Source organism: Pangasianodon hypophthalmus, chromosome 1 (genome assembly GCF_027358585.1).
Source record: "Pangasianodon hypophthalmus isolate fPanHyp1 chromosome 1, fPanHyp1.pri, whole genome shotgun sequence".
In the NCBI taxonomy this organism is placed as follows: Eukaryota; Metazoa; Chordata; class Actinopteri; order Siluriformes; family Pangasiidae; genus Pangasianodon; species Pangasianodon hypophthalmus.
Window position 1 is genome coordinate 33,686,188 of NC_069710.1, and position 14,004 is coordinate 33,700,191.

Sequence of the window (14,004 nt, forward strand, 5' to 3'; positions counted from 1 at the left end):
AATTGTCAGACATCTGTTTCCAACTGCAGTATTGCCAAAAATAATCACTGGCATGAAAATGTTTAAATTACAGCTGCAATAATTTGTTCTTTAGAGACTGCACTCTTGCAGTGCACTCACTTCCAAGGTTCACAAAGATTTTCTGGACGGCTTCAAAGGTGTACCTTAAGTCCTTGGGATACTCTATGTTAAGAGCATAAAGCAGACCAAAGAGGAGAATGAAGGCTTTTATGGAGTCTCCCAGATTGTCCATAACTACTTCCTCTTCCAATACGACTGCCACATTGACCACCGTGGAATTTGATCCTGAGTGAGCAGTGCAGTCATTTCCCACTTCAAGGATTCCCATTTTCATGCCCTTTGTGCACGGCCCCAATGCATCAGTGTCCTATGAAACACAGTAAATAATGGACAACAGTCAACTATTTCATAAAGAAACTGAAACAACTGAACTGGGGTAAACCTTTGTAAGGTGTTTAGTTTAGGTTTGCAGCAGTAGTGCTTGTAAAAGTTCAAATAAAACTCAAAATAAATGACCAGAATGGTGTTTGAAATTGAAGCTGTCTCTCTCATGTACAAGGGAAGACCATGAAGAACAGTAGACCTCCTGTGTGAAATTACATCCATGGTCTGCCAAGAAACACAGGTTATGGAGTGTCAACAAGTGAGCCATGACACCATTTAGTTTAAAAAAATTGCTTTACAGTTACAAAAAAACACACATAGTACAATATAATTCTACAGAGAATTACTGTAAGTAACAGACCTGGGCATCCAGTTTTTCAACAAGTTCTTCCAGTTGACTCTCCCCTACTTGTGTTGCTTTGGCTCTGTACATTTAAGAAAAATCACCCTAACAGCTAATGTGTAGCTTATTAGCTAGCATTACCACAACCAGACTTGTTTCCTTTTAGTAGTGCATCATCTTCAAATGAATCTGTACACAGCTACATTCGCTAACTTGCTAGCTACCACCAAAGTGTTAGTTATTTCACTGCCTACTGAAATTGCCAACTAGCTAGTGAACCGAAACAGATCCCTCGCTAATGATGTCCGTTAGAATGAACAGTCTACAACTCCTAACTTACTGATGGAATTTGGGACAAAAACTAGCGATCTACCACCAGAGGACTAAGAAGCACTATAAACTGGATGGAGATTGAAAAGCTTCTTTTAAGCGGTAAGTTAATATTATGTGTGTTTTCACCTTTCCTTTAAGCGTAATGTCGGATGACTCCAGACAAGTAAAAATAAAAAGCGCGCGGTAACGTCCGTAAGGCCGGAAGTGTCCTTCTGCGCATGCGTGGAAGAGTCATCATGCCCTGTGTTTTGCTCGGCATTTGAACACTACAGAGGTGTGAACTCTACACAGGTCATTTCAATCAATGTTCTGCTGAGAAACTCCAGTTAAACACCTGCACAAAACTCCAGCACCATCTTCTCCTTTTGAGGCTGAAAGCTTTCCTCCACCGGAGCCTCTTCTCTCATCTGAGCTTCTCTGGCCTCGCTCTCGCATGAGAAAGACATGAATAAGAGTTAATACAACACAAACATTCAGCATAACAAACAGCTGCTTAACAATTAAAAAAACATATTGCCCTCATCATTTCCTCTTACTTTTTTAACACAAATTAAAATGAGGAGATTAAAGTAAAATCAGCTCTTAACTGTGTTCAATCTTTTCTCCACCACATTAGTAACATCTTTCTTCTAACGTCTTTCTGGTCACATGACCTCTAATTACACACAAAACTTGTTTTATCCAAACTAATAGTTTTTTCTCCCGCTTCCCTCAATGTCCTTTTAGCTTCTCTGTCATTTCTGCAAACTTACAAACTCGTAGTAGGAGATTAATCTTCAGCTTCATCTGAACACAGTGTGTGTGTGTGTGTGTGTGTGTGTGAGAAATGTTCTGGTACAGAAGCAGAAACACCTCTATGGCATCAAAATGCTTCATTGTGTGACTTCACTCCGTGACATCGTTCCCCACAGACACAAGTGTTCCTGATAATATACACTAACACTGTTCCACTGCTGCTAATGCTTTCCCTTCTTTTACACTTTTATAACACACTTAAAGAAGAAGAAAAAAGAATAAAATAATAAAATATCACAGCTCCTGTTTGCTGCATTCTTAAGCTTTCTTTTCTTTTCACTCTAAATGTTCTGTGTTGAAGATATTTAGCACTGAAACGGGACTAATGCATAAAAACATGCCAAAAACCCCATAAAATACTCCAGTTAAAGTGTTTCACCCTAAGAAACCATCATCACATGCTCATAGTGAGTGTTTATGACTTTAGTGTGTGAATTGTTTTGGTTAAATTTAGTCCTCTTATGGAATGGATTTTAAAAATCTACAGCAATCAGTTTGAAATTCTGCACTAGTGTGATTTTTTATGAGGAAGATGTGTACTGTTAATTGGTGTATATTGATTAGAATATGTTCAATACGTTTTAAAAAGTTAATAATCTTATATTACGGTCCTTTCGGGTTTCACAAAAATGCAGATGTGTCCTGGGCAGAGTTTGATTTTGACACCACTGGCTGAGCTGTAGAGGCTATAGCCAGTTTGGGCGAGTAACAATAAGGAAGCTGGATAATAACTTTGGCGCTGATAAAGATGAGCTACCAGTTTAACCAGTGATCATGTTTCAGCAGCTGGTAGCTGGTCAGACCAAGCTGCATTTTCCAGCACTGATGCTGCAAATAAAAACAGGTTTTTTAATTTTTATTTTTTTTTTAAATAGGAATGAAAAAAGATAAAGACTGCACAGCTTATAATATAATAGCATGTGAGTTCAATAACTACGTTAACTGAAAACAACATATTTCTTTAGCTATTTAATGTGAGAAATGTAGCTGTTTTTTTTAACACCTCACAAAAAAACTGAAAGAAAACATCAGCACACGTATTTACACCAGAGAGATCTAACGCACCAAGCGTTTAAAAACATACGCTGTCTTTATAACTTTTTTTTTTTTTTTTTTTTAAATAAATTTTATGAAACGTCACGTGTGATCACGCGGCACCCTGCAGTCTCGCTTCTTAGAGTTTAAATTCATTTGTTGTGCTTCACACAACATCCACCAGGTGGCGCCTGGAACAGCACACTGAAAACAATGCAATGTGTGTTCGCTTAGATTTAAGAGAAAATATTAGGTATGGTTTACATAAAAATATTACATTTCTCATCAAAACGGGATTTTATTGCTTATGATAAACCTAATTTAAACCAGTTTCTAATTACAAGACTGAATTATGTAAAGTCCAGGGGTGGACAGTAACGAAGGACATTTACTTGAGTACTGTACTTAAGTACACTTTTTGAGTATCTGTACTTTACTTGAGTATTATTTTTTCTGGAAACTTGTGGCTTTCACTTCACTCCATTTGAAAGACAAATATCGTCCTTTTCACTCCACCACATTTCTATCAAGGTCCTCGAGTGGAAAGTCATCACTATGTAGCAGCTTTGAAACTCAGTGGACGGTTTGTTTCTTCTCTAAAACGTGATTGGTTGTTTGCAGGTGACAGACAGCCTATCAGTAATCACTCTTGTAGGGTCACGTGTCGTGGCCACACTTAAAAAGTATGTTCCAGTTTTCTGAAAAGGTCAAAGATTGTTTTCGTTTTAAATGTTTGCTTTGTTTGCCTAAAACAAAGCAAATCACAGCCTTCAAAAACTCGCCGTCCTTTTAATTTCTTTTAATTTCTTGTGAAAGCTTGAAATTGTCTGTGCTTTAGAGCTAAAGTTTCAGTATGAAGTTTGGTCGCTCAAATGATTGATGGATTTGGCCGCCAGGTTGCCATGGCATTGTGGATACACCGCTTACGCAGAGGGAAGGTTCCACAGTGACGTCAGTTAGCATGCAAATGTGTGAATTCAAATGGAAATGAGTTTAACAGTTAAATAAGTTCATATCTTGTGACTTTTATAGTTTTTTTGTTGTTGTTGTTACCTTGCATAATTACTATAGTTATGTGTAGAGCTGCACGATTAATCATAAAAAGATTGTGATCTCGATTCAAACACCCACACGATCTCTTTCCTACACAGTATCATTATTTCTTTCTGCGTTACAAATATTCAAATGATCACAGAAGCACTGGGATAAATGTTTACAGTTCGCATATAAACACTGATGTCTACTATCAAAACAGGACAAACACCTTTTGAAAGGAACTTGACGCTTGAAATAATGATTGTACCGATTACATTGTTTCGCCACCAGGTGGCGACAAGTGACTGTTAAAAAATGTATGTCACTGGTTCAAAAATACTGATTCATCCAGTAATGAAACAAGTGAAGTATTTATGAGTGAGTCATTGAATCATTCAAACAGATTTTTAAAAATAATTCATGCAAGTCAATTAAACATTTTTAAATAGACTGCAGCAATTAATATTTTGTCAGAACCTCTAGTAAATTACAGGTTATTTTGTTTAGTTCAGAATCGTGGGAGAATCATGATCTTTATTTGAAACAAAAACATTGCGATTCTAAATTTATCCAGAATCGTGCAGCTCTAGTTACATGTTATTTACCGTAAGTCTTATTGATTATTGATGACCTGTAATGTCAGTATATTTGAATGTGCTTTTTAATGCCAGTCTGAGTTGATTTGGGGCTTTTTTAACTGAAATTATACACTGTCTTTTATAGAGGAAGCATGGATGTGAAGTGAAAAAATATAGTGAACTGACTACAGCTGCCTGAAAGAGAAAACATGAGGCTGGGACATCTTCCTCAAACTTCAAACAGATGAAGCTTGAAGAAACAAAGCAGGTGTCTCAAATACCTGTTGACAATGCTATACTCCGCTTCATAGTTCAGGGTCGACTCAAGAAGAAGATGATGATAATGGTCCTGATGATGAGATGGAAGTGGAATTCATTGATGTTGAAACCATTATGGCTGAAGATGCCAAAGCATCAGGTATCAGGCTCTGTGGAATAAGACTGCAAGATCCACTACTGCTGCAGAGTTGTTGAAGAGCACTGTAAGCTTCAGCTGGTACAGCCTAATGCAACAAGATGGAACTTCTTTTATTTGGCTGTGGAGCGTTTCGTGAGAATCCTTAAAGATCAAGGACAGGGAGTGGTGAGAGCTGTCTGTGCTGCACTCAAAGTTCCTTTTGTCTGGAATTATGTTCTCTTTTTTGTTTCATTACCTACAACCTTTCTGCATCAGAAAGAGGGGAAAAAAGCCAATTTTTGTGTAATCCTTAATGACCACTTTGTGAGAATAAATATGCTTGAATGCATAGTGGTTCTATTTAAATTTGGGGGAAAAAGGTTGTGATTGGTTTTCTTTTGCTTGAGTTAGGTACAGTCCAGCTGAAATGGCCTTTTTGGGTGAATATACCACCACCATGAGCCCCATTGCGAAGGCGACAAACATATTACAAGGAGATTCCAACATTCAAATGTGATGGCTTCTCCCTACTATTACGATGGTCATCACCTATCTTGAGAAAACAAGAGCATTGCTGAGATTCTGCAAGCTGCTAGTTGATGCCCTCCTAGATGGTTTGAAAAAAGGGTTTGGGAACATGATGTCTGATCCCGAGCTAGTTGCTGCAGCCATTATTCATCTAAAGTTCAAAACATCCTGGACCAGTGATGAATCCATCCTCAAACTTGCTAAGAGAAATGTTCTAAATGGCCCATTATTTCCTCATTTACTTATTTACATTTTTTTAACTTGCATACAACTTAGTCATGATGAAAAGATTATAAAAAATAATGACTAATCTATAATTGTTTCTGATTTAGGCCTCACTTACATCAAGGAATATCTCCCTGATCATGATGAGAGTCTTCGGCCTGCTGACAACTCCTTAAGCACTTCTGATGAAGAGGAATTCTTCTCTAATATCAAGCATACACGCACACAGGAGACATCCAAACAACTGGAGGCATACCTAACATGTACAGCTGAAGGTTTGACTATGTTGACATCTTATCCAGCCTTATCCAACCTGTCGCTCAAGCTGAACACTGCCCTGCCTGCCTCGGCGGCCTGTGAAAGGCTTTTTAGTGCAGCTGGATTGATCTTCAGCCCAGGGGAGCAATTAATTCACATAACTTTGAGAACCAGCTTCTACTTAAGATGAATAAGGACTTTTATAAGTTTGACTGATTCGACCTAAGATTTGGCTCCACTAGTGACCTCTGAGAGACAGCATCGTTGTTGTCACAACAAATTGTTTGTAGTTTTTGTTTTGATGTCAAATAAGTCTTGCTGTTTTGCTTTTTTTTTAAAGCAGTGTTGCTGTTGGGCAGTTATACAGCTACGGTTGTGTAGCTGGGTTTTATAGCAGGTAGGATTATTTATTTTTTTTGATCAGTCTGTATTTACAGCAATTTCACTGTCTGCTTGATTCAAATGTGGATGAATGTATACACATAGATGTGTGCACACTGCCAGAGCTGTGTGAAAACACTACCATGCTGCTTTTGTGGGGGTGGGTAGGAGTGTTTAATAAAAAAAATGAATTATTATGGCTGTCTTTTTTTGTCAGTTCAGTTGTTTCACTTCTATAGTGGCCACAAGTCACTTCACTTCACTTCACTTATAGGTTTCATAACATTCTAAAAGCTCTTTTTTCCACAGATACTACAAGCTAGTCAGTGTATTCAGTAGGTTGCTTCAGAGGCATAAGGTATTGTCAGTATTACATACAACAATGCAACAATAATAAAACAATGCATTGACAAAAAAAGGAAATTTACATTTGATACTTAAGCACTTTTAAAAGCAAGTACTTCTGTAATTTTATTTAAGTAAACATCTGTCTTTACAGCTGTAAGGCCTTCACACTCAGAACTCAATGTCCTTTTAGTATAGAACCAATGTCAAATGTTGGAATGTCCTTTCAATTCAGAATTTAAATCCAATATTTTTTCCTTCAGTTGTAAAATCCAGTGTCTTTCTAGACCAATCAGTGTCAGTGTACTTAGAAAAAAAATATGGACAAAGAAAAATCAAAATGAGCTTTTCAAAATTAGGATCAGAGCTCTGAAAAAAAAAATGAAAAAATGTTCTACCCGGGTAGTGTGTGTTTTTTAAAGTGTGATGAGATCTCCAGCGCTTTTCTGTGAGATGAAATGAAAGACAAGAATGGAACAGTTCCTGCTGATAAGGACTCCTCGCACTCCTCTGCTCTTCTGCCATGCTTCTGTCTGTCCAATGGAGGTGAATCCAATGGCCTTATCAAATCATGCATACAAAAAACCAACCTGCATAACAGGGCAACATTCAATTACTCTATCAAAATCATTTCCAATTCCTTCCCCAGATCTGGAAACAATATTACTCAAAAACCTATATTCATAATTGTACAGCAGTTTACAATTTGAACAGGTTACATTCTCTCAGTCGCTGCACACATGAACTCAGACTAGCTAATTACATCGTAACCTAGATTACATGTGGCTCGCAATAGCATCTCAGATTCATGTGACTCAAGTTACTCTCCAATTGGTTTTTACTCAAAAAAAAATACACATCAAGATACTGAGATATCAAGATCATAATATTACCAACAAAACAGTATCTTGCAAAAACAATACTTAGAAAACCCGTGTTCAGTAGCAACACACATGGTGAACACTCGGCAAACTCACCGGAGAAACAGAAAAATCCACAAATCCTCATCAGTACTAAAACGCCTCTTCCCTCGTGATACCGTATAAAAGATGATTTCTAAGTAGAAACTAGCAAAATAGCTCTAAACCTTATGTATTAAATTTAACTCAGTGTGGTTCTTTCCTCGTGTAGAGCTCCGCTAAGCTCACTACCATTCAATCGCATTTGTTTCCCTCTCCTCGTTACTGAAAACTAGATTGGTTTCACCTCTCTGCAGCGCCACTACTGCCATCTGCTGGACAATAATGATATGCAGTTAAGACACATAGCTGAAAATAACCTAAATATTAGATACAACTAAAAATCTCTTGACTCTGCTTTAGGTTAATTTTAAGCGGGTTGCACAACTTTCACTTGTAATAGAGTAATATTTCACGAGAAGTATCTGTACTTTCACTCAAGTAATGGAGTTGTGTACTTTGTCCACCTCTGAGTTTCTCTCACTGCTTGCTGTGCTAAGTGTGGCTCATAGCAACATGTGGACCTGTTTACTGGAGCTGATGTATGACACGGAGCAGAACTGGTTTTAAACGGATTGCTATTACTACAAGTCTTTGACTCTTGAGCATCCAATTCATTCAGCCAGTCCACAAACGAGAGAGGTGTTCACTTTTCCTCACTCTCTGTCCTTATCGTAGGATCTTATTTACGTGGGAGTGTTTTCTCACCATACTCGCTCTCTCCCAAATATCCGCCATTTTAGCTTCCTCTCTGACAGCGTCTGCTTCGGCTTTAACAACTTAGAATATCCATATGACTACTGCGGTTAAGGCAGCCGCGCTTCCTGAAACCACGGTTAATCTAGCCGCTCTTGTAATTCAGTAAATAATTAAGTAAATTTAAAAGAGAAACAAAATAAATAAACACATTATTGTTTTGGAATATACTTTATTGAAGAGGAATTACTTAAAAACTCTACAGTAGAATTAATTGATCTTTATTGTGATCATAGAGGAGCTCACTGTGAACTGATATCAGTGGGTTTGATTGTCTGCTAATTGGAAATTTCTCTTATATAATGAATCAAAATAGCTTCCTGGTTTAAAATTTTATTCAGGGTTAGATTTATGATAATAATAATAATAATAATAATAATAATAAAGTTTCTTAAATGATGTTTTTATTTTTATTTGCCTTAATGATTTATACCGTCTCTATAAACTTGATCGATTTTGCCCATTATTAAAAAGTAAAAGCGTAAATATAAAAACATTTACCCTGGATACTCATAAATACTGTGAACTGTTGTGTGTTGGTTTTGTTATTTATTTAAATTTCATTTTGTATAAAAGTTAAGTTGCTTTGGTTGTGTAGGAGCTCGCGGGCGCGCGCTTTCCGCTTCCGGTGTTATTACCGCTAAGTGTGTAAAAGCCGCGCCCCTCAATTGCACGAGCGGCCTGATTAACCGTGGTTTCAGGAAGATCAGCTGCTTTAACCGCAGTTTATCACTCAGCACATGCGAGGAACAAATCCCGGCCGAGCCCCCAGTGTTACTCTCAGCGCTTCAGCAACTCCCAGCGGCAGAGGAACAACTCGTTAGTTCATGTTCGGGCAAATGATGAGAGGGACAAAGTTCTTCCGAAGCATGCCGTTTTACTTCTTTAGGCAAATAAAAGTTGTCAGGGTTACAGTGCACAATAACTCCCGGGTGGCTTAACTGAAATAAACTAAAGGAAAAGCAAAGCAGAAACTTTTTCTCCCCGTTTTCTCCCCCGAACTGCACAGCCAACACCAGCACACTTCTTCCGGACTACATTACCCATCATGCACTTCGCTCAGGACTACAACACCCACAGTTAGTGATCCGGTGAAAGTGAAAGTGCATTTAGTGAAGAAAGGAAGCAAATCATTGGCAGGAGAAAAACACAGTAAGTATGTAAATGTAAAGCTCTAATATGTGAATGTTGTGAATGTGCACTAGATGAAGAACAGTTCAGTTGATTTGTACTGAAGTTGTAACTTCCACAGTTTACTGTAGGACCTGATTTCCCTGTAAGTGAAGCGTGTGATGATACAGGGTTAGATTTAACACCGCCATGTTGGAGTGAAGTAAATATGTGTCCTGCAGTGTTTCTCTCTCTCTCTCTCTCTCTCTCTCTCTGTAAACTCTAGAAAAGGTGGATTTCTTGGATGAGACTTTTGGCAAACAGGTTAATGTTAAATTCAATTCAATTCAGTTCATTTTTATTTGTATAGTGCTTTTTTACAAAGGTCATTGTCTCAAAGCAGCTTTACACAAACAAAAGTAAAGTGAAGTGTGTGTGTGCCGTCTCTGATGAGCAAGCAGGGTGACGGTGGCAAGGAAAAACTCCCTGAGATGGTGATAGGAAGAAACCTTGAGAGGAACCAGGCTCAACAGAGAACCCATCCTCATATGGGTTTACACTGTAGTGTGCGTGTGTGTGAGTACAATGTGTGTTGGTGTAGTCCATGGAAAACAGCTGAAGCGTTTTCGTGGCAGTATGAAGCATTGCCGGACAGGTCCAGAGTGAAGGGGGGGAGGTCTGGATCACCAGCAGCTCAGGAGTGTAGCTCGGCAGAAAGAGAAGGAAAGTGGTTAGGTACACTCACAGTCACCGTGTGGAGATAAAACTCAACATCCACGAGTCCCCCAGATCTACTCCTTTGATAAAAACACTAGTCGCTAAATGCTAGGTTAAATAAATAAGTCTTCAACCTCGACTTAAACACTGAGACCGTGTCTGCTTCACGTACATTAACTGGGAGGCTATTCCATAATTTTGGGGCTTGGTAAGAGAAAGCTCTGCCCCCTGCCGTGGTTTTGGCAATGAGTGGTACTGATAGACAGCCTGCATCCTTAGAGCGAAGTAGGCGCGGCGGAACGTAAGGTACTAACATATCGCTTAAATACTGCGGAGTGAGACCGTTTAATGCTTTATAGGTTAGGAGTAATATTTTAAAATCGATGCGGAATCTTACTGGGAGCCAGTATAATGTAGATAAGACTGGCGTGATATGCTCATACTTCCTAGTCCTAGTAAGGACCCTCGCTGCTGCGTTCTGAACTATCTGAAGCTTATTTATGCATCTAGACGAACATCCAGATAGTAAAGATTTCTTTCCTGATGAGGAAAAGTTTGAAAGGACTGTTGCAACCCTGCAGAAAAATGTGGGTTTTGATTTGCTAAGTGTGCGTGCGTGTGCGTGCGTGTGCGTGCGTGTGCGTGCGTGTGCGTGCGTGTGCGTGCGTGTGCGTGTGTGTGTGTGTGTGTAGGTTTACAGGTGTAATCTGTAGGAGGAGACATGACCTCCAAAATGAATGTGTCTGTGAAACAGGACTTAAAGAAAGATAAGAGGTGAGTGAAGGGTGTGACTCAGTGAAAAACAGAAATGTTCTCACATTCACCAACACTAAACAGATCAGACTCTGATGTGTTTCTGTGAAAAGTGAGTAGTGAATAGTTTAATTCAGCAGCTTTGTCTCAAGATGTTCAAAACCAGCTGATGATTAGGGACATTAAGCTACTGAGCAACACGTCTAACCCCAAGTTGTCCCCGTAGCTGGATAAAGTATGAAGGTTAAAGAATCAGTGTTAATAAGGAATATCATCAGATTTTAACTACAGTTGAATTATTCAGTATTGCTGCAGAACAGTAATAATGATGCAGTGGTTGTGTGTGTTTAGTCTGATTCAGGGTGAAAGATCAGACTCACCTGAACCCAGCTGTGTGTCCATGAAGAGTGACCAATCAATGCGTATACCATTACACTTTAGCGACACAGACTGTGCTACTGATCTGAGGTGAGGACAGTTTAATGTATGAGTGCAGTGTTTTATCACTCGCACTCTCATAATCAAACATCTCTCAAATATCTGTGTATTCACTGCTTTGTGTTTGTAGTTATGAATATGATTTATAATCCTTGTTAGACTTTTAACAAGTGTTTTGTTTGTTCATAGACTGCAGAAGAATAAATCAAAAATCACTGAGAAGAGTCATTTGGAGGCCATATTCAAGGTGTGTGTGTGTCTGCAACTTTTACTAATCCCAGCATTTTAATTAATATCTCTATCTGTCTGCTGCCAGAGATTTGAGTAATCATTACACCTATTCCACTCTCACTGCAATGTGACAGAACAAAATACCTGCTGCTTTTGTGGGGGTGGGTAGGAGTGTTTAATAAAAAAAATGAATTATTATGGCTGTCTTTTTTTGTCAGTTCAGTTGTTTCACTTCTATAGTGGCCACAAGTCACTTCACTTCACTTCACTTATAGGTTTCATAACATTCTAAAAGCTCTTTTTTCCACAGATACTACAAGCTAGTCAGTGTATTCAGTAGGTTGCTTCAGAGGCATAAGGTATTGTCAGTATTACATACAACAATGCAACAATAATAAAACAATGCATTGACAAAAAAAGGAAATTTACATTTGATACTTAAGCACTTTTAAAAGCAAGTACTTCTGTAATTTTATTTAAGTAAACATCTGTCTTTACAGCTGTAAGGCCTTCACACTCAGAACTCAATGTCCTTTTAGTATAGAACCAATGTCAAATGTTGGAATGTCCTTTCAATTCAGAATTTAAATCCAATATTTTTTCCTTCAGTTGTAAAATCCAGTGTCTTTCTAGACCAATCAGTGTCAGTGTACTTAGAAAAAAAATATGGACAAAGAAAAATCAAAATGAGCTTTTCAAAATTAGGATCAGAGCTCTGAAAAAAAAAATGAAAAAATGTTCTACCCGGGTAGTGTGTGTTTTTTAAAGTGTGATGAGATCTCCAGCGCTTTTCTGTGAGATGAAATGAAAGACAAGAATGGAACAGTTCCTGCTGATAAGGACTCCTCGCACTCCTCTGCTCTTCTGCCATGCTTCTGTCTGTCCAATGGAGGTGAATCCAATGGCCTTATCAAATCATGCATACAAAAAACCAACCTGCATAACAGGGCAACATTCAATTACTCTATCAAAATCATTTCCAATTCCTTCCCCAGATCTGGAAACAATATTACTCAAAAACCTATATTCATAATTGTACAGCAGTTTACAATTTGAACAGGTTACATTCTCTCAGTCGCTGCACACATGAACTCAGACTAGCTAATTACATCGTAACCTAGATTACATGTGGCTCGCAATAGCATCTCAGATTCATGTGACTCAAGTTACTCTCCAATTGGTTTTTACTCAAAAAAAAATACACATCAAGATACTGAGATATCAAGATCATAATATTACCAACAAAACAGTATCTTGCAAAAACAATACTTAGAAAACCCGTGTTCAGTAGCAACACACATGGTGAACACTCGGCAAACTCACCGGAGAAACAGAAAAATCCACAAATCCTCATCAGTACTAAAACGCCTCTTCCCTCGTGATACCGTATAAAAGATGATTTCTAAGTAGAAACTAGCAAAATAGCTCTAAACCTTATGTATTAAATTTAACTCAGTGTGGTTCTTTCCTCGTGTAGAGCTCCGCTAAGCTCACTACCATTCAATCGCATTTGTTTCCCTCTCCTCGTTACTGAAAACTAGATTGGTTTCACCTCTCTGCAGCGCCACTACTGCCATCTGCTGGACAATAATGATATGCAGTTAAGACACATAGCTGAAAATAACCTAAATATTAGATACAACTAAAAATCTCTTGACTCTGCTTTAGGTTAATTTTAAGCGGGTTGCACAACTTTCACTTGTAATAGAGTAATATTTCACGAGAAGTATCTGTACTTTCACTCAAGTAATGGAGTTGTGTACTTTGTCCACCTCTGAGTTTCTCTCACTGCTTGCTGTGCTAAGTGTGGCTCATAGCAACATGTGGACCTGTTTACTGGAGCTGATGTATGACACGGAGCAGAACTGGTTTTAAACGGATTGCTATTACTACAAGTCTTTGACTCTTGAGCATCCAATTCATTCAGCCAGTCCACAAACGAGAGAGGTGTTCACTTTTCCTCACTCTCTGTCCTTATCGTAGGATCTTATTTACGTGGGAGTGTTTTCTCACCATACTCGCTCTCTCCCAAATATCCGCCATTTTAGCTTCCTCTCTGACAGCGTCTGCTTCGGCTTTAACAACTTAGAATATCCATATGACTACTGCGGTTAAGGCAGCCGCGCTTCCTGAAACCACGGTTAATCTAGCCGCTCTTGTAATTCAGTAAATAATTAAGTAAATTTAAAAGAGAAACAAAATAAATAAACACATTATTGTTTTGGAATATACTTTATTGAAGAGGAATTACTTAAAAACTCTACAGTAGAATTAATTGATCTTTATTGTGATCATAGAGGAGCTCACTGTGAACTGATATCAGTGGGTTTGATTGTCTGCTAATTGGAAATTTCTCTTATATAATGAATCAAAATAGCTTCC

General features: G+C 38.2%; 3 long non-coding RNA genes across 3 annotated transcripts; 1 reads left to right on the plus strand and 2 right to left on the minus strand.

Moving 5' to 3' along the window:
- Positions 1 to 6,736: 6,736 nt before the first annotated feature.
- Positions 6,737 to 8,625, minus strand: LOC117598378 (uncharacterized). Its single transcript, XR_004579040.2, has 2 exons — positions 7,636 to 8,625; positions 6,737 to 7,248 (listed from the first exon to the last, which is right to left on the minus strand). It is a non-coding gene; the product is annotated as an uncharacterized LOC117598378 (long non-coding RNA).
- A 170-nt stretch (positions 8,626 to 8,795) lies between these two features.
- On the plus strand, positions 8,796 to 11,415 carry LOC128318589 (uncharacterized). Its single transcript, XR_008301997.1, has 3 exons — positions 8,796 to 9,525; positions 10,893 to 10,974; positions 11,305 to 11,415. It is a non-coding gene; the product is annotated as an uncharacterized LOC128318589 (long non-coding RNA).
- Positions 11,416 to 12,046: 631 nt separating this feature from the next.
- Positions 12,047 to 13,970, minus strand: LOC128318587 (uncharacterized). Its single transcript, XR_008301996.1, has 2 exons — positions 12,946 to 13,970; positions 12,047 to 12,558 (listed from the first exon to the last, which is right to left on the minus strand). It is a non-coding gene; the product is annotated as an uncharacterized LOC128318587 (long non-coding RNA).
- Positions 13,971 to 14,004: the final 34 nt, after the last annotated feature.